Genomic DNA, 20,091 nt, shown 5'->3' with positions numbered 1-20,091 from the left:
GATGGCGAGATAGACAAAGACAGGTAAGACAGGTGCAAACAATCATCTTCCTGTGATCGCTAGTGGTGGCTTTTTTGTCTTTTTGAAAATGTGTGCATGATGTAACTCAGGTCAAAGGAGATTTGAACCTTCTGCACATACAGCTCACGCTTTTTGTTATGATATAGCATTGTTATCACAGGAAATAAAACGGGAGGAAGACTGACTTGGGGAAGACAAGCCATGTCCTTGAGTTCTGGAGCTTAAAGGGTCTTTCATCACTGCCCTGGTAGCTGATGCTTATTCTCTCTTTCCACTGCATTGTTCATAGCTACAGGCTGAGGAATAATGTTTTCTCAGGTCTGGCTTTCAAAGGTGCAACTAGAAGTGTGTGGGAAAGGGTTTCTTTTTCCACTAGGATTTTCTAGGTTTCAGGAAGACATCTCTGTTTTGAATTGCAAAATTCACTTTAATTTCATGACAACAGGAAACCTAGAAGGACTCTGACATTTTTGTATGTTCAAATTTTTTAATTTTTAATCTCAATATATTTGTATGTAAAAGTTAAATATTGGTTTAGAGGTCTTGACTTCTAATGATTTTGAATTGGGCTGAAAGAGGCACAGGACTTTTGAAATGCAAAATGCTGTATACAGAAACTCAGTCATAGGTTGTTTTTTTTCGGACAGCCAGTTCTGAAAAACATCAGTCTGATTTTCAGAAAGCTGGATTGGATATGCATTATGCTGACCTTCTGGGCTTGTTCTGAAATTCGGATAGCTTTGTTTTCCTTCTGCCCAGCATTTCCAAGAGTGCCTGTTTGTTGGCACTCTTGGCAGTCATTACAAGATCCAGCTGTTCTGTGCAGATTTCTCATGGGCTTTCAAGCTTTTGGCAGTGTAAGGCAGAAGGGAAAGGCTGGAGCTCTCTACCTCTGAATTCTATTTGGCTGGAATTAGGGGAAGTTTTCTTCACAGAAAGGCTGAACAGACACTGGCTGCCTAGGGAGGTGGTGGAGTCACCATCCCTGTAAGTGTTGAAGAAAAGACTGGATGTGGCACTTAGTACTGTGGTTTGGTTGACAGGGTAGTGTTTGGTCATAGCTTGGATTTATGATCTCAAAGGCATTTTCCAACCTAGCTGATTCTGTGATTTCTGTGATTCTGTGATACACATTCCTGTTTGTGTGTGTGTGTGTGCATATGAGTGTGCTAAGCTGAAGCAGCAGTGTGATGGGAGGTGGCACATGTGAAGGGGATCTGAGAAATCAGAATCCCCATGGAGATTAGAGGTACTCATAGAGTTCGGCAGAGACGTGATTTGTCAAGAGGGATTGGAGTACTGGGAAATCAGAACTCTCTTTGTGAGACTTAATCAGTGGGATTTGGGGGTTTTTTTGCTTTCTGGCATAAAGACTTGTTGATGGGACTCATCTGTGGCAGAGATTAGTGCAATCTCACTTAAACCAACCTTTCCTGGTGTAGTGGTTTGAAAGCAAAACAAATGAGAGGCTCCAAGTCAGAGATACAATTTAAGAGGAAGAAAGGAAAGAAAGTAAAATAAAATAGATGCAATAATGCAAAAGACCACTGACAGAGTCAGAATACAACCTGAGCAGAGTGATGGAAGCAGTCCAGATGAGGTGGTCTTCCTGAAGCAGTGATTCCGTAGAAAGGTCTGGTAGCTCAGGTCTCTGGGAATCCAGTGGGTAAGGGCCCCCTGTACTGTCCCAAACCCCAGATTATATCCAGGTGAAAATGCTTGGTTCCTCCCCCTGGGCGGAGCATCTCACAATGGGATGATGAGTCATGCAGGGGGTCCTTGATGGCCCATTAAACAGAGATAGCTCCTGGAGGGAGTTATCTATGAGTCATGGGCAAGGCATCTGATGGGCCATTAACAGAAGATAATGGCCCAGAGGGAGGGTGTCTGGGAAAACATTGCCCCACCTGGATTCAACAGTTCATGAAGATGGTGATAGAATACTTTGTGCACATCCTATACTACAACCCAGTACTTCTGGTTACTAGAAATATCTTGAAAGTGTGTCTGTGCTACAAGAGCAAGTTGAGTGGCCTCTGAGCTCTGTGGTTATCCATGAATGATTTCTGTTCAGTAACTGAATTAAAACCTAATTCAACAATGGCACTTGGTATATTAAGTAGGTTTATAAGATACACTGACTGATTTAATTTAATAAAATTGAGACTGAAGGACCAATTAAGGGCCTGCAGATGGCAGTTATTAAAGTTCCTGACTGAGCTGATTTGCAGAAGGCTACTGAGGTCATATGATACAGATGATTTTATTATCACCAGATCTCATGGTTCCAAAAAATTATAACCACCACAATAAATAATCCCCAAGTTGAATTATTGTGTAATGCAACAAACAAAAACATTTCAGATCTTGTGGATTTGCTGAGTTTAACAAAATTACCTGGGAGCATATGCTTTTGTATAGTCTGTCTTCTCAGAAATTAATCTTTGGGAAGATTATCCTCTTATTTTGATCACTGACTTGCTCTCTGCATACATTTATTTTCACTGCTCTAGAGGGCTCTTAATTATTGTACATACCATATTTGGTTTTTTACCCAATTTCAGGTTTGTATTTGTTGTGATTTCATCTCCACCAGCAACCCAACAACCAAGCCCCAGGCAGCACTTCGCTTATTCCCACATGAGTAGGATCAAGGACAGAATTGGAAGGGAAAGAGGTAGAAAACTCATGGGTTGAGATAAAGATAGTTTAAAAGGAAAAGCAAAAGCCACACACACCTTCACCATTTCCCACAGGCAGGCAGGTGTTTCCCATCTCCAGGACAGCGGGACCCCCTTGCGCCTCACAGTGACTTGGGAAAACAAATGCCATCACTCCAAATGCCCCCTCCTTCCTCTTTCTTCTCCCCAGCCTGAAACACTGAGCAGGATGTCACATGGTCTTGTTATAAATGATCAATTGCCAATCCAATATCAAAGAATTTATTTAGCAATTTCCAAAATCAATCTAAAAAACAGCCACAATAAAATTGGACAACATTGATCAAATGTTGGGTGGACAGAGGAGCAGCAGCAACGGTGCTGTCCAACCTTGTCCATGAATGCTGGTTCTCGGAGCATGGATTTTATACAGTTTTTCTGCCCAGAGGCAATGTCCATTGAAAGTCCGAATATTCATGTATTTCTTTATTTCAGAGTTGGGTTTTGAAAGAATTTCCTGACAGTATGAAAGGTGTTCCGGGAATCTTGCATTGGGATGCTGATCTGCTCAATCTCCAGATGCCCTCCACCAAGACTGATATCAGATGTTGATCAGCCGTGAAGTGGAGGTCCACCCTTGATGAATGGACCATCTTCCCTACAGCCTTGCCATTTCTGTTGCAAATTCTGCCATTTCACAGTTGTACAATGGGCCTTGGAATTTCGGAGACACCTTGAGCAGCTTTTGGGCATCAAAATTCACAGTGACAATTTCAGATTTATCACACACACAAATCTGTCTTGGTTTAGATAGACAGGTATCTGCCAGGGAGGGTTGGAGTTTCTCTTGAAATGTAAGCCTCTCCTCCCTTTTCCAAATTATTATAAATTTGCAATTAAAAGGCTGTCTGGCAAAGATTTGGGGAATAGGTATAGCAGTTCTTTACTAGGGATATAAAAATACAGATGTTGTAGTACAGAAGAATAAGCAAACAAATAAACAAACAAGAAATCCTTGAAAACCCTGACAGAGTCAGAAATACAACCTGACACCCTGTTGGTCAGGGTGTTGGAAGCAGTCCAAAGTAAGCCCTCCTGGAGTGGCAGATGTGGTTCTGTTGGAGTAGAGATGGTCCCGTTGAAGAGAAAGGGTCCAGTAATGGTGAGATGGGTTTGGTCTTCTTCCAGGGATCCAGTGGAAAAACTGGATACCTAGTGGGACTGTGGCTCCTTTTTATCTAGGTTAAGATGGTTTGGCTCCTCCTCCCTGTGTGGAGCAGCTTACAATAGTACGATGTAATATGTCATGTAATTGGTGAGCTCTTAATGGTTCATTAGCAGAAGATATCCCCATGGGAGTAGTGAAACAATGAAGAGAGATAAGTAGCACTCCACCATCTGATAAGCGACACTGACCCATTTGGGCAAAGATAAGCAATTCTGCTCCACCCAGATGGAATAGAATAACATGTTCTTTACAAAACCCACAACAAATATTTTATATACGAATTTATACACTACTTCTGCTACAGTCTGGAATATCTCTTTGGTCACCTGCCCAGGCTGTGTCCCCTCCTATCCCTCCAGCCACCCCCAACTTCCTCCTCAGTGTGGCAGTTCAAAAAGCAGAAAAGGCCTTGGGTCTATGTAAGCCTTGTTCAGTAATAACAAAAACATCTCTATATTATCAACCCTGTGGCCAACACAGATCCAAAACACAGCCGCATACTTGACACTGTGAAGAAAGTTAACTCTACCCCAGCCAAAACCAGCACAGTGTTATAAGCAGCAGTTGAAACCTTTTTAGTCGAGAGACACACACAAATGTGCAAAAAAGACTAGAGGCTGGAGCAACCTATCAGTCAATAGAACTCTTGGTTTCATTCCAGCAATCGCTTTTTCAGGGCTGGTAAGATCTGGTATTCTGGTATCACTTGAAACAGGAAAATTCTGGACAAAATAACCTAGAAGATTAGGAGTGTTTCAGAGATAACTAGGAAAATAAGGAAATAATTTTTTTAGAATGCAAAAATGCCCAAGTATTATGTCAGTCCAAAATGGAGGTGATCCTGGGCAACTCAATTGATACTACTATTGTAGGAAATGAGTTTGAGACACCTTGCTTGGTTTTGTCCATGTGTTCTAGTGTGGCTTATAGAAACAGAACTTGTTTCCTTTTTGCCTTTTTTTTTTTTTTTTTTTTGTCTGAATACAGGTGAAGTACGCAGTATTCTACTTACTTCACTTTCTGAAATCAGTAATATTTTTTTTTTTGAGTGTCCTTTCCTTAAGAGTATAGCTTGACAAGAGTGGTTAGGCACCTGATGAGTTAGGCATCAAAGACTGAAAAACTACTGCATGTATGTTGCAACTCAGCCTTTCCCAATAATTTATCTGTCTAGACTTGCTGTCTTCATGCCTGAAGGAGCATGTACTTTTAGCATGGGAGCACTTGGTTATAAGCTAAAAAGACTTGCTGAGTCTGTGAAAATTAGTTTTTTTGTCGTTGTTGTTCCAAGGCAGAAGTAAACCAAAATGGTGCATTTTAATGAAGCTAATGGTGTCTTAAATGCAATGCTGGAGACTGTACAGTGACCTGGGGAAATCCATTCCTCTTCTTTGCTTCCCATCTTAGCTTCACCTCATACCCAACACACTTGCTGTTGCAAGCTGATGTCATCTTCTTGAATGGCATAACTTGCTGATCTTTTTGTTAGTTAACTATCTTCTGTAGGCAGGATGAATTGTGGTAATGCCAGTCTCTTTCCTCAGGCTTCTTTTGTCCTGAATTGATTAAGCCAGTAACTTCATCCTTTCCTGTAGCTTGTTTCCCAACCTCTGAACAGTCTTCCTTTTCTCCTCTGGACTCTGAGTTTGTTTCTGTCTCAGTAGTGTATGAAACTGAGGATGCAAGAGACTGGTGGAGGCCTTAACTGGACTCGATAGGACAGCTCAATTACTTCCCAGTTGTTATCTATTACAGTATTGGAAACTGCTTTCGCAAAAACATCATGTTGTTGATTCACAAATTTTCTAATGTCCTGCCATCCACAGATCCTATGATGGTATGGCTACCTTCCCAATAATTCCTCATGGTTTTTTTTTGTATCGATTCTGATTTTTGCTTCCCATATTTTGATTTGATCTACCTGAGATTATCCTTTAATTTTACCATAACTGTTGTGAAATATTGTGTGATCTCCAAAGAGGAAGTTCTGGTGACCTTTTCGACGTTGGAATTAAAAACAATGCTGTACAAAAAGGAAAAAAAATCCAAAACAAAACCCCACCAAAATTTGTCATAATAAATCTTCATGTACTGAGATAGAGACCCAGGAGTTGACAATCAGTTTTGTTATTTTTAGTTCCTTAGCCTGTTACAGAAAGGCACATTCAGTTTGCAGTGAGAGCCCGTCCTGGGAAGACCTCATAAATTAGCTTGACTAAACATACTGCCTGTTTCTAAGTCTAAAAAGTCCTTTGATTTCTGTGCCCTTTCCGTTTGGAAGCTCAAGAGATACAACAGTCTTGAAACCCCAAATTCGTCAGAAATCCTACAAATTAATTGTAAGTGTATATTTATTCCATTAATGTAGTAAGTCCCATAAGCATTTGCTGGATATGAGTACTTTTTAAATAATTTCAGAACATATGAAGAATAAAATATAATGTGGAAGGATTGTGGTGTTTTAGTTCATTCAGCTGCACAGGTTTGTGCAGTGATCCCGAAGGCTGTGTATTCCGCAGTGCTGCACAAGTCCCAAGCCATATGTGACTGCAGACTCCTGAGCCATGGTACAGCTGTACCCAGTAGCATGTGAGCTCCAGCTAAAGTCCATGTTTGGTGTGCATTGCTTGAAAAGAGAGGCAGCAAATGTTCTGGGAGCTCTAGCAGTGTGTCTGAGATTGTGATGATATTTCACATCTGCAGAGGAGGACTTTTGCACTTGGAAGCTTTAGTGCCAGCAGTGAGCCCTTGGTCCAAGTTTCTGGTAGTTCTTGGTGAGCTGTTTCAACAGGCTTGGTGCATCCATCTGGTCACTCAGTGAAAAGAGAACCTGGTGGTAGCACTTAGGCTGTTTTTTAGCTGTGGGTTTTTTTCCCCTCTCCAGACGTGTACTTTCTGCGAGGCTTCTTTTGTGTGTTAGCTGTAGTGCTTTCCAACACCTTTGAAAGACACCTCATGCTTGGCTTTTAATGAGAATGAGGCTGAGGATTAAGGCCCTCATGACAAAAGCAGAGATGTTTTCTTGTGTCAGCAGTTAAGAATTTAAAAGACTGTAAAAGACGTTTTACGGAAGACAACAATGGGACTCCCTTTCTACTGCCTCTCCCGCCCCCTCTAGTAACCTATAAATGTCTAGCTGCCATTCAAAACTAGGATAAAAGTTTCAGAAGGCTTTCTGGGTTTAGCCAAAACAATTACTGATGCAGCTGATGCTTTGTTACCTTCCTTCCAGATGAGGGAAATTGACTGTACAGACTGATGCTCATTTAACACTTTTTTCTTTGACTTGTTATATTAGGAATTTGCGTCTAGGGTAGATAAAGCCATGAAGTCTAATGAGGGTGATAAGAAAATAAAATGAACATGAGCAGGAAATGTATTAAATATTCTTTCTGGTGGCCAGGTTTTTTGAGGACTGTCCACCAGCAGGTCTGCCCTGGTGCAGAGTCCCTCATTATGCACAAATATTCATTGCACCATTTTGCAGCAGGGGAGCAGAAGCTGGAGGTAGGAGATGAGGATGAGAGAAGGACTTGAAAGAAAAGCCTTGGATTATCTGAGCATGGCAGAAAGGCTGAAGTAAACAAATATTTTTGTTAAAAAGCAGTACTGTTATGGACCATCAGGAAAAGAATAGAACTGATACTGGGTTAGTCAGAAATTTACTGATGAGGGGAGGATGAGAGGATACCTGGTAAAACTAACCATTTTAAAACCAGCAGAAGCAGGTACATGCAGCCAAGGCTTCTAAAGGAACTAGCACAGGATACTACAAACTCCTAGGCAGTGTGTTTGAACTATCATGGAAAACAAATGAGTTACAAGGAAATTGAACTAGGCAAATGTAGTAATGGTCTTTAACAAGATAAAAAGCATGTCCCTGGAAATTGTTAAGCAGAAAGTTGAATGAAAACAATTTTCAAATGTTACAAAGGTCAAACGTGTCAGCACTTATATCAAAAGCAGTTTTTCAGCTATTTTGAATTGAAACTGAATTAGGCCTTTCTGCTGGTAGAGAATTGAAGACCATTCTGTGCAGTGCTGTTGCAACAATTCCATCAGCACAGAAAAAGTTATGATAGGCTTAAAGCATGAATTAATTTTATTTCATGATTGCTTGACTTTGATTTTTGATGATGGTTTTCAAAGTGTGAAGTCATTTTATGTGTCCCTGGTATCCCTGGATGACTCCTCTGTCTGACCAAAATTTAAATCAACACTGTGCTACACCAAATCCATCTTTGACGCAATGTACTGAGATTGATCTAGTACAATGATTGGTCTAGTGGCTTCCCAAACAGGTTGGGAACACATTTATGATTTGGATTGACATTTATCTGACTGTTCTTCTTGCAAAAAGAAGACTTCAGGGAAATTCCATTGCTGGAATGGCTTGTTTCTCTAGCCAAGGATAGAAAATGAAGTAGTTACTTGCCAGGGTGTACAACCTTCAAGTTTTGTTTTACTTGATTTGGACTCTTGAGGAATGTGTATGCAGTTGGACATGCTAACTGAGAGTCTGCTGTATGACTCAGGTTTGTGCCTTTTGAGCAGTGCCGCTGCTATTTTTGTTTTTGTGAGCTTGCACTGTTCTGGTGTGAACAAGACAAGCAGGACTGTTCTCAGGTAGCAGTTCTGTCCACTTCATCTGAAAGGTCTCCTGGAAGGAATTGTCCAAGAGGATTGCAGTAGAGGCTGCAGAGCGTTGGGGTTCTGGGTTTGGTACTAAGCTTTGATGCTGACCAGAGGACATACCAAGGGAGTGAGTTGTTTCCCTGTGATCTCATTCTCACCATTTATGGATGCTTGTGCGAGCAGTTCCTTCCACAGTGCTTCTTGTCATCAGGCAGAGAACCAGTACTGCCATGTCAGGAGAATCTGATACATCACCCTGCAATTGGAATTTCATACTGAAATATTGGCACCTTTTGCATCCGGGAGGTATGGGGAGCCTCATTATAAAAAGCAAATGTGACAGCACTTAGCATGTGACCATCAGGAATGGACCCTACCCCTGTTCCCACCTTTGGAGCGGTGGAAAACTGGAACCATTGAATTGAGTGAGCTCTGACTGGACTTGCCAGGTCTCCAGCCAACCAGTGGCACTTTCATCAACTCAGTGGCTTATTTGGATAGTGGCACAGTCAAAGTGGATGCCAGCAGGTCACAAGCAAGCAGAAGGGAAAGACTGTGCCTGGAAGAGGCAGCTTGAAAAGGAAGAGAATTTTTAAAGAGCTCTGGTTTGTGCAGCAAAAAGAAAGGCTTCAGCCAATGTATCACGACCAGCTCAGTGTGCTCATATAGTTTGAAATCCTATTTTTGAGTGCAAGAAGGCAAGTAGAAGCAATGAAGTGAGACACTAGCAAGTGCTACACCTAATCTTCAGCACTGTTCAGCTGGAAGTATGTAGCTGGCTAGGGCTGAATTTTTGGAATGTGGTGTGCATGCACATGACAAAAGACTTTAATGTCTTTTATGCTTGAAATTCACACATGAACTCACTGTAGTTTGGGCTCACAAAGATCACAGTGAGGCTGATGTTCAAAGTGTCCACTGGCTTCTGAAATTTCTTCAAAAACTTAAATTTTATTAATTCCAAACCTCTCAGCAGGTTCTGGAAGTGTGACCATGTTTTAGAGTTTTTTTGGGATTTATGTAAGAGCTTGAAATGCAGTTCTGAGGGATGGTGATTTCTTTCCATGTTTGATCTGTCACAATCAGACATTATTCTATATAAAGTTTCCTATAAAGAAGTTTGATGTGAATTTACTGTTCAGAATCAAGTGCATTGAACAACACAATAAATATGACACGTTCTGAACACGAAATCTCTCTTGTCCTGTTAGGTTTCTGTTTAGTTTTATTAAATCGTGAATGGTGCAGAGCCTGAAAAACTGGCATGGGTGGTAGAAACACAAGTCTGGTTTGGTTGAGGAGTGGTTTTGAATGAGTGCTCTTAGGGCAAGGTCTAGGAAGATTCCTACATTAGCAGGATTCTTGTGGGCTTTTCTTCCCAGATGAAATACTGCTGCATCTGAAAAAATTAGACAAGAACTAATACTGACATTTCTCTGTTGTCAGTGAGTCTCTGTCATGCTTGTGTGTAAGGAGGCAAAAAAACCGCTCCCAAGTGTGGCTTGAGTGAAAAGCAAGCTAATGTATCTGAGAAAAGAGTAGCTGCTAGAAAGGAAGGGGAGTTTTGGAGTTAGGGTTGCTTTGGAGGGCAAACAAGCACACTCCTGACAGAATGCAGTGTAAGAGCATGGCAGCGTTAGGGTGCACTGTGTGTTGTGTCACATTGGTGTGTGCGGTGCTGGAGAAAGGCTGTATGGGGCTACTGGTAAGCCCTGACACAGCCTAGTCCATTGGGGCCCTCACTGTTAATGATTCTGGTGAAAGATTCCCTACCTGGGAATGACAACCTGCTGGCTCTCAGACACCAGGTCCTATTCTTCGGAAGCAACTTTGTGTCAGAAACTGTTTTTAGTTAGAAAGTTTACAGATGAGTCAAAAATACCAAGAGGCCAGTATTTTTCCTAAGATGATCAAATGAAGAATTTCTCATGTTTATGAGAGTTTCTTTTTTTGTGTGATGGATTTTGACACAAGTTTTTCAATCCCAGCTTTATCTTCCTTACATATGAGTTTGGGAGTAAGTTTTAAGAGTAGACTTTTTGTAGTACAAGTCTTGTACCCATGCTATACAGACCTTGAGGGTTTGTTGTTCAAAAAATGGAATTGAGTCACTTGGTAATGCCTGGGAAAGATCCCACTAGTCTGTAAGTACAGCTTGTTAGAATTTACCTAGCTTGGTCAGGGTGAATATTTCAGCCGCTTGTATTATTTTTCCCTGAATACCTGCCTGTTGTTTTGTTTTTGTCACAGTTTTAGCAACTATTCACTAAGCAACTGCTGTTGTAAATACTGTTTGTTATTTTCAAAATTGGGTTTGGAGAAAGATGATTCACATCCCATTATACCTTTACAATGTTCTGCACCAGGGCTTTTTTGCTTTGGTGCTGAATGCTGCAGGCCAGAAGTCAGTTTATTCTTGCATTTTTCCATACAGAGAGTTGCTGGTTTATTTGATACCAGTTGCACTGTGGCTTTTTCACATAACTTCTGAAAAGCCTTGCCTAGCCCAGGAAAACTACCCAGTTATTCACTTTGAGGCCAAAGTGTAACTAACATGCCCATAAGATAAATCATGACATCCTTTGTTCTTGTTTTTGTTCACTTCATCACACCCCAGAGCCTGCCTGCTTATCTTGGTCCATTTTAATCTTGACAGTCAGACTTACATAATCACGGTGATTTCGCAAAAATTCTGAGCTCTTGGCAGATAGCTCTGCTTTTCTCAGGGATCTTTGAGCGAATGTTTATCTAGGATACTTATCCTGACAGCAAGTGTGTGGGACCATGTGCTGGAACTGCTGTGGAGAAGGTGACCTTCCCTGGCCTTTAAAAAACATGATTTGACTATCCAGGGCTCAAAAGAGCTAAAGAAGACAGGGGTAGCTGTCGGAACAGTTGTCTACTTTGCTCATGGAGATGATTAAGAAATTTCTGTTCCGTTGGTCTAAAAGGTTTGAGTTTAGAGATATTCTCCTCGCTTTTTTGCCCCACAAAATCTTCAATAACCTTTTTTTCTTTTGTCCATTCCAAGTGGTAGTGATGGAGGAGACCTTTAATAAAGCTTTTGCTATCCAGTTTGAGCTAGCATCCTTCTGCCCTCATATCTTGATGGGCTGCAGTTATATTTTGATGATATAACCCTTTTATTTTTAAATGCAGGCAGCAGAAGAATTTGAATTATAAACATGTAATACAGTGGACAAGTCTCAGGGCTAGCAGAGGAAAATAAGAATCTTTTCTTCTGGCTTTGGGTGCATTGAAACTGCTCAGAAGTCCACAGGTTAAAATCTTCCATATTTTGCCAGCAACAGTTTACCTGATAAAAGATGTCTTACAAGTTAGTTGGATTTAGACAGCCACATAAAATTCCTGAGGGGTCCTTGTTGGCATGCAACAATCCTTTTCAAGAACAAAACAAAGAGAAAAACATAATGAAACCACCCAGATACTTTCTAGCCTTTTGCTCAGAAGTCCCAAACACTTTGCTGCTGCGTTGGCAGCAGATGGATTTTCCTGGGTCTGAAAATCAAAATATTTTCAGTTTTTTTCAAAAAGGCATCTTGGTGTATTGGCTGACTTGGGGCAACTGGTCGTCCTAATGTGGACAGCCAGAGAGGTGAGTGGAGGTGCTACCTGGCAGTGGATCCAGGTGACTCATTTCAAGAGTATCATCTTAGGAGGTTCTTACTGCTCAGCTAGTGGCTTGTAAATCCCTATCCTGCCTTGGAACATGCTATTTTTTCTGTGTGGCTGAGCTCACAGGGACTGTGAGGAACACAGATTTAGGCCTGTGTCTCACTATTTGAAAATTCTGTCAGCTATTCCTCTTGGAAAGCTTTTGCATTGAGAACTTCCAGCCCTTGATCTTGAAACCAGCTAGGGACCGTTCCAGCAGTTCTTGTTTGAAGTTTTTTGTTGCAAGTTTAACATTATATAACAACAAAGAAATATAATGTAAATTCTCAGTTTCTCCCCTGTACTCGTGGAAAGATCATCTGGTGATCTGCTGTGCTCCTTTGGGAAGCCAGAACCTTCTCTTAAAGGGGCTTCTAGTTGCCTACAACATAAACACTGGTTCAAAATTGTTGTTCTGTCTGGAACAGCAGCCAAAGTCCTGCCCTAATTGTTCTATTGAGTGGAAAAATGTTTTGTCAGTGCTGAATGTTTTATATGGAACATAACTAACATTATTGAGTGCTTAATGTTTTATATGCTTTCCTAGCTGGCAAAACTTCAAGAAAATCCAAGGATCTTGTTACATGGTTAGCAGAAGACATACGATAACTATCTGGGCCTGTTCATGGCATTGCACGGTTAGGTTGTTTACTCTATTAACCTTATAGTCTTGATTTGTTCACACTTACAGCAATCCCACAAGTGATGCACATCAGTTTTGCAGAAAGAGGGGGAAGCATTCCAGCCAATTAAAAATATGTGTTCTGAATTACTCCATTCCACCAAAGAAAAGGTGTACAAGTGCTGGTGAGAATGTGTTCAGTATTCTAAATTTCTAAGGCATGTTACCTTTGGAAGCAAACTTCCAAACTGTTGCTGAGTTCAGTCCTACGCAAAACAGGACTGGTGATATAGAGGACAAATAAAAATAATACTGAAGGCAAGTAGGGACTTGTAAGAATTTTTGTTTCATCCAGTAGCAAAGAACATCTGTGAGTACTGAATGAAAAAACATGGCCACTAAATCCTCGGTCATTACTACCAAGTTTGTTTAGTTTCTGTAACTGTGGGTCAGGAAGATGAAAAATGCTTCTAAATCATGTCCTTGAAGCTATGAAAGGTAGGTAGTTTCAGCAGTTTTACTAGCTCACTCTTTACAGTCACAAACGTAGTGAAGTGTCATTATTTCTACATTTTTTACATGCTTTCTCCAGTTTGAAAGCCAAATTGTTTCCTTTCTAAGAGAATTTTCCTGTACAAATGTTAAAAAGTGTAAAAAAAGTAAGTCTGTTTTATTTACGTCAGTATTTTAGTTTTGTTTCAATTATATTTAAGACTCTCCAGTGGAAAGAGAGGAGGAGGAAGTGGATCAAAGCGAGTATTTTAGCAGAAGAATATTTAAAACAAACAAACAAAATGCCAACTAAACCATGAGTTTTAAATGTTGAATTTTAAAAGTATAGCTAGTCTCAGCCCAGGAAACCCTAGTTTCAGGTTTTTTGCTTTGCAACTTGGTTATTCTTTTAATGCAATCTTAAGATGGTTCTGTTAAGTGTCTTGTGAGGTAAGTATTGGGCAAAAAATTGAAAAGATTGCTACTGGTGTACTGATGAGACAGTTCTGTAAATTGGAAAGTGAGTATATTCTAAGAGAAATCAGGAATAAGTTACTATTTCCTTTTCATTTGAGTCATTGTTGCCAATGATTTTGAAGCTGGACATTGCTAATTGAAGAAATGCTGAGTAGGAGACAGGCAGGTATTCTAAGTGTAGTAGATGTGTCTAAGTGTAAGTGTAATAGGTTGAAAATAGGGGTGGGGGGGTTTGCCTTCAACTTTGCTTTAGGACTGTAGAAACCTGACATTAGACAAAGGGCTAGTCCCTAGTCCCTTCACCTGAATTAAAAATTTATCTGGTGAAGATTTGATACGTGAAGGTTTTAGAAACAGACTTTGTTAGCATTTACAAAACCTTTAACAAAAATGGAATTAAAAAAACCCCAAAACCTTTAATCTGTCTCTAGTAATGTGCAAATATGGATCACCAGTTCAGGGACTTTCTGTATGAGAATGCATTTTGTGAAAGCTTGTGAGATTCCTGCAGGACAGGGGGGAATCCCAATAAGCTTAGATGGAGAGTTCTCAGGACAAGTGCAGCCGCAGGTTCATAACCACATAATTAACCCTATAGAAAGATGGGAGCAAGTTCCAGCAAGGTCTTGGAGGTATACAGATGTGAATTACAAGCCATCCTGAGAAATGGGAACAGTTTATACCACTGCTGGTCTTATTCCACATTCAGCACATAGTGGGGTGTTTATTTCTGCTGCAGTCAGTGAAACATAAAAATTACTTTTTACACTGTAAATCAGTGTAAATTACTCAGACAAAAGGCTATGTTTTAGTGCAGTCTATTACAAGTAAATGGGTTGCACTTCTTCCAGCAGTGTTGCAAGTAATATTCATTTGATTCAACATTATCAACCATCCTTCTGCAATAAGAAGAGAAGAAAAACTCATTAGTTGCTTTAAAAGCCTTGTATTTATTGCTACTATTTGGTTTGTGCATTCCCACTTAAGTTCCAGATAACAGCTGTAACCTTTCAGTGTCTTCTGTTTGGTCCTGCTAAAACTCACTGAAAGAATTTGGCATAAGATGTGTTAGTGTGAATTTGTTGTCAGCAGAAACAGAGATCAAATTTTCACTGCCTTTACCTGAGTCTGGATGAGGTAAACATCCAGAGGCAAACTCATTGTCATCTAAGTTACTTGGATGATCCTGCTACAGAAAAGGTGCTCCCTCTGCTTGCAGTGCTGGCCATGAGGAAAAAATCAAATATAAATAATACAAAGGCCATGAGGAATGTGTAACTCATAAGTAACCTAAAGTAGTTTCCATTTCCTTTTGTTTCATTGGCTCCTACTGTTCGTCTCCTGTCTGCTGAGCAGGTCCCTCTTATAACCTGTCTCTGCTAGTGGCTTCAATCCAATCTTTCTCACAGAAGTGGTCCAAGTTTGAGAATTTGCCTGATTTTTCTCTCTTCATTACTAAAGCAACAGTTCTGAAAGTGACTTAGACTGCCCTGAAGGCTGCAGATGGTGGGTTAAACCTCCTTTTGCCATTTTCAGCCAATGCCAAAATCAGACTTTTCCCGCCTGTGTGTGCAGGAGCTCCTCATGGTAGTAAGTGGGTTCGGGCTTCCAGGCTTTGGCACTGCCAGTCCCAACTTTCTGCTGAAGGCTCACCAGACTTCCAAGGAGCTGCATCACACTGGAGCAAGAAATCCTGCTTTCTTCTCAACCCTTGGCCTCCTGGATCATTACCATGACAAAGGAGATTATTGACTTTGATAGTCATGATGCTTTTGATTTAAGGCCCGCTTTGATTTGGGGCAATAGTGTTCATTGGCCCAGAGAAGCAATGGTCTCCTCCAGGTGAAGAGCAAGGAGAGAGACATGCTTTTGAGAAGGAGGAGAAAAAGGGAAAGAATTTGATGAAGAGGTTGAATGGAAGCAGTAATGGATGCAGTTAGTCTCTGGGAAGGACCCAAAAGCAGCCCATGATTCCTTAAGACAATTAAAAGCAAATTGTCTGGCTGAGTGACCCCAGAGCAAGGAAGATGCTTCCCGGACTATAATTCAAGGGGCTGAATGGCCCTCAAAACCTGAGAGCAGTATGAAAAAACAAACAAACAAACAAAAAAAAAACAAACAAAAAAACCCCCAAAAAACCAAACAAAAAAACAAACCAAAAAAACCCAAAAAAACTCCCAAAAAACCCCCCCCAAAAAACCCCACAAAACAAACCCAAAAACAAAACCAAAAAAACCCCAAAGATGAGGCAAATGATGGAACAGATGTGAGTGCTTTTGTTGGGAAGACTTGGAGGCTATCGGGATGGCAGTAGGCTAATTTGAGGCGAATAATGCCAGATTCCTTTCATATGCAGAACAGCACTTTGATCCAATGTGGATGAAAGTACTGAAAAGTGGAGAGGATGGCAGGGGGTCTTTTGTCTTTGACAAAAAAGGCATCTGCCAGGCTCTTAACTCCCTTTTCCCCACCCCCTTAGCCTAGCAGGCCACTCCAACAATGGTAGCAAAGGGGAAAAGTGTCTCCTGATAGCTGAAGAAATCTCCAGGAGGAGAATGAGGTTTGCAGCAATATGTATACTAGAGAGCTTAATCGATTTTTTCCACAGTACGAAAAGGGAGAGGGCTGGGGGAAAACAGAGATCACAGTGAAAATGGGAGGTGGAAGATAAAAAATCCCTTTCTGATAAACTTGTTACTTTTGTTCTCTGAATACATCTTTTCAAAAGATGCTTTGATGCTAGTATGAATACACTTAATGGAGCAGAGTAGGATAGAGTTGCTGGAGGGGGTGTGTGAAATAAGGAGGAATAGTTTGGCAAGGAGGACAGATGTAGAATGATTTCTGTGGATTCCAAGAGGGAAGATCTTGGAAACAGTAAAATAGTGTAATGCAAGACATACCTGCAAGACAGATGCATACTTTCTGTACCTCCGGCTGGAGAAGCTCAGATCTACCCAAATTCTTGGGTTTGATTTCAAACAAAATTAAAAATTTCTTTTTAACCTTTCCATATTTGCTGTTTTCCTAACTGTTTGGAATTACTAGGAAGGAAAGGACTGCAGGATCAAATGGGCATTTTGGAAGGGAAGCAGTATTTGTGCCTAGAAAGTATAGCAGTTTCAGACCGGCTGCTGATCTGGCCCCTGCTTCTCATGCTCTGTTGACTTTCTTCAGCTTTTCACATACGGTAAACAAGACCAGATCCAATTTGGAGAGTTTGATGGCTGGGGTCTTCTTTAAGCATCACTTTGGACCTAGCCTGATGTTTTCTTTGAGAAGTAATGACAAATAATGAGTTATCAACTTCTGAGCAAGACCCATCTCAGTAAATTAAATCCTTTAAGAACAGCAGGTTCAGGAATTTTCCCTTTTCTTGAGACCCTGACTATGTTTATCCATTACTATTTACTGAAGATCACCTTCTCACCAGGGCAGAGCTTTAAGCAGCATCTCTTATCACAAAAAGTTCTTGCCCTTTTACCCCCACATCCGCTTCTCTTTCTGCTGAGGAGTTTAAATTCCCCCAAGAAGGTAGGAGTGATAGAGGAATTGAGAGGAACATTGCTTTGAGAGGCTGTACACTCATGCTGATGGCCAATTGTAATCCTGTGTAGGTCTTCAGTAGATTTGCCATCATCCCCCCTTGCAGCAGATGCCATCGTGCTGTTCAGATCGGCTGATGTGGAGAGTATTTTTGACAATAGAATTTCCTGTACTCCAGCTGTGCAAAGCCTGATGCACGAATTACTGTAACTCATTAGGGAGGGCTAATTTTCAAGGGCATTGATGCTCTCTTGATTTCTGCCTCTTTGTTGCATCTTGACTTTTCTTGCTTCTGGTGCAGAAGGACTTAAGGAGCTGAGGAGCAGACACCACCTCTGTCCATCACAACACCGAAGTGGAGGTCCACTTTCTAGGTGGGGGACTTCAGGTGGTTCTTGTGTAACTTCTCCCTCATATCCTCTGTTCAGTGGTAGGATGCAAGTCTGGGTCTAAGTGGGGAAAGACATTGCTTGTGGGGAAGTCTGAGCTGTCAGGGAACAGTCTGTAGTTCTCCATGACAAAGAAAAACAGCTGATGCATTGCTACAAAAACCACCAATATGGCCATGGAGTCCTAGGCAAGCTGCTGGATGCTCTGTCCCCAGGCAGCTGGGGTTAGGATAGGATGTAGGAGTCTTAAGCAATGAGCTGGGACGCTGTGTTCTTTAAGATGAAACATGAACATCCTCATTGTAAAGGGTCTTTTGTGCTTTCCATTTGGGCAGGCACGCCATTCAGCTGCTGCCATCCTGAAGTTTCTTCATATGTCCAGTATCAACTCTCACATCTCCAACCAGAAAGGTGTACTTTTAGCAAAGGCCAAAGAGCTGCCAAAACTGGGGCAGTTTTTTGTCATCCCAGTAGTAAGATTAGAGATACAGAGAAAGAGGGGGTGAGTTGTCTCTATTCCTTTGAAATGTATGCAGTGATCCTCCATAACTGTTGGTCATTATTGAAATTTATGCTGTTATTTAGGGGCAGATTTATGTTGCTCTTTGCAGTTTACTATGTACTCAAGGGAAGGAAGATGCCTGTGTGGCTTGCCCTGGCTGCTGCAGTCCAGGCCCAGTCTCTCACAGTTTGGAGGCAAGACTGAATCTGTTTCACCTGAAGCATATTGCAAGGGAGGAGGGAAGAGATCTGTATGGACCTGAGGACCTCTTGCATGCAGAGCAAGTGACAGCAGGAGTACAGGCTGCAGGGGTACAGCGAGAGAGGAAAATTGGCTTTTTTCTCATGTCTCACCCAGCAGGCTGGTGTTTTCTCCCTAATAGTCAGTTACTCTCTGCTGGTTTGTGTTTGGATGAAAATCAAACAGTGAAGATTGCAAAGCCTTTTTGATGTGCTTAGTCTACATTGAGGCAGAGCTGCCTGACCAGCTCAGGAAGCTGTTACATTTCCTGACTGCTATCTGGACAGAGACTGTCTGGTTATTGTTTCAAAGTCTGAAAAAGGACATACTGCTTTAATGATAAATAATCAAGCAGATGGTGTCCAATAGCTTAAAGATAGACCATTCCCATGGAAGAACTTTTGGCTGGACTGGCTGATTGATTGTACATATGACATTTTCCTGGCATGACCTAGCAGTCATGGTTGTAGAAATCCCATGTTTTCAGCATGGATTTGGCTTGTCTCTCAGTGAATGTTCTCTGGTCATTAGCATCCACTAGGAGTTCTCTGAAGCCAAACAAATGGAAAATGATGACTTTGGAGTATGATAAACCCCAGCTCGCATGCAAACCTTTGTTTAGACATAAAGTGGTTTCAATTTGGTTTTGTTCCATTTACATTAAAATCTAACAGAGGTCCTTTGCAAGATAACCACTGCCTAGTTTGATGTAACTTGCCTGAGTTATTATGCGTGAAGTTATTATTTTAGTTGAGTGCAGTTTGTACCAACAAAGTGAACTTACAAACATGAGATGTGATTGAATGTTGCTATTCACCTTCCCAGAATCAATGCTATGTTATGTGCTTTTATACTGGGTTACATACACAGTGATTTGGATCCAAAGTGGTAAGTCTAGCTGTAGTGGGGACAGCATGATTTCAAGTCTGTTGGAATTTGTACTTTTCTGTAGAAGACAGATGGTTGTTCTGGGGGAGGGAAGTTGCACCTGTTTGTTTCCACATCTGCTCAATAATCCCAAAATTTGGTTCACTTAGTCTCAGTATATTGAGTATGCTTACTCATGTGTGAATTTCATAGTGTTGGCAAATACTTTCAGTTCTAGAGTGCCTTTGATGGTGTTTGCGGCAAATATACAGGAGGAGTTAATTACACTGAGAGTAACCAGAGCTTCGAAAATAACACTCGCATGAGTAATTTTTGAAAAAATTCAAAGCAGTGTATCTGAGCTTACTTCCTTTAAAAATAAAAAAATAACAAACCAATAGGTAGTTGGAAACCTTGTTACAGTTGTCCAGTTTTGATGTGAAAACCAATGGCAGCATGAATGTAAGCATGAAGAGATGTGCTCAGTGTGCTCAGATGGTAGTGTTTTACTTGCCAGGTGCTGACAGAGGACTGCTCCCTGCACAGGGGACTATGCAGCTCCATGCCTCACCAAAGGTGCCCACAGGCATCCCTTGTTCAGTCTGGGAAGTTTTCATCCCAAGTCTTTCTTGGCTTCTTGCCTTTCTGGGACTTGGTGGCCACTCTCTGCAGTGGCTGGAGCAGCTAACCAGAGGTACAGAAATTCTACAGAAAAGCTCTGTTTGGCTTCAGAGACA

The 20,091-nt window shown here is 41.1% G+C and overlaps 1 protein-coding gene across 5 annotated transcripts in view; it reads left to right on the top strand.

Annotated features, from left to right (window-relative positions):
* Nucleotides 1-20,091, top strand: part of TRABD2A (TraB domain containing 2A) — a 154,160-nt gene that overhangs the window by 47,462 nt on the left and 86,607 nt on the right. The window lies entirely within an intron of this gene.

The sequence above is a fragment of the Chamaea fasciata genome, unplaced genomic scaffold (assembly GCF_029207755.1).
Source record: "Chamaea fasciata isolate MVZ Bird 193981 ecotype frontalis unplaced genomic scaffold, bChaFas1.0.hap1 SCAF_4, whole genome shotgun sequence".
In the NCBI taxonomy this organism is placed as follows: Eukaryota; Metazoa; Chordata; class Aves; order Passeriformes; family Sylviidae; genus Chamaea; species Chamaea fasciata.
The sequence above is the reverse complement of the archived record's forward strand: the minus strand, read 5'-3'. Positions and strand labels throughout refer to the sequence as shown.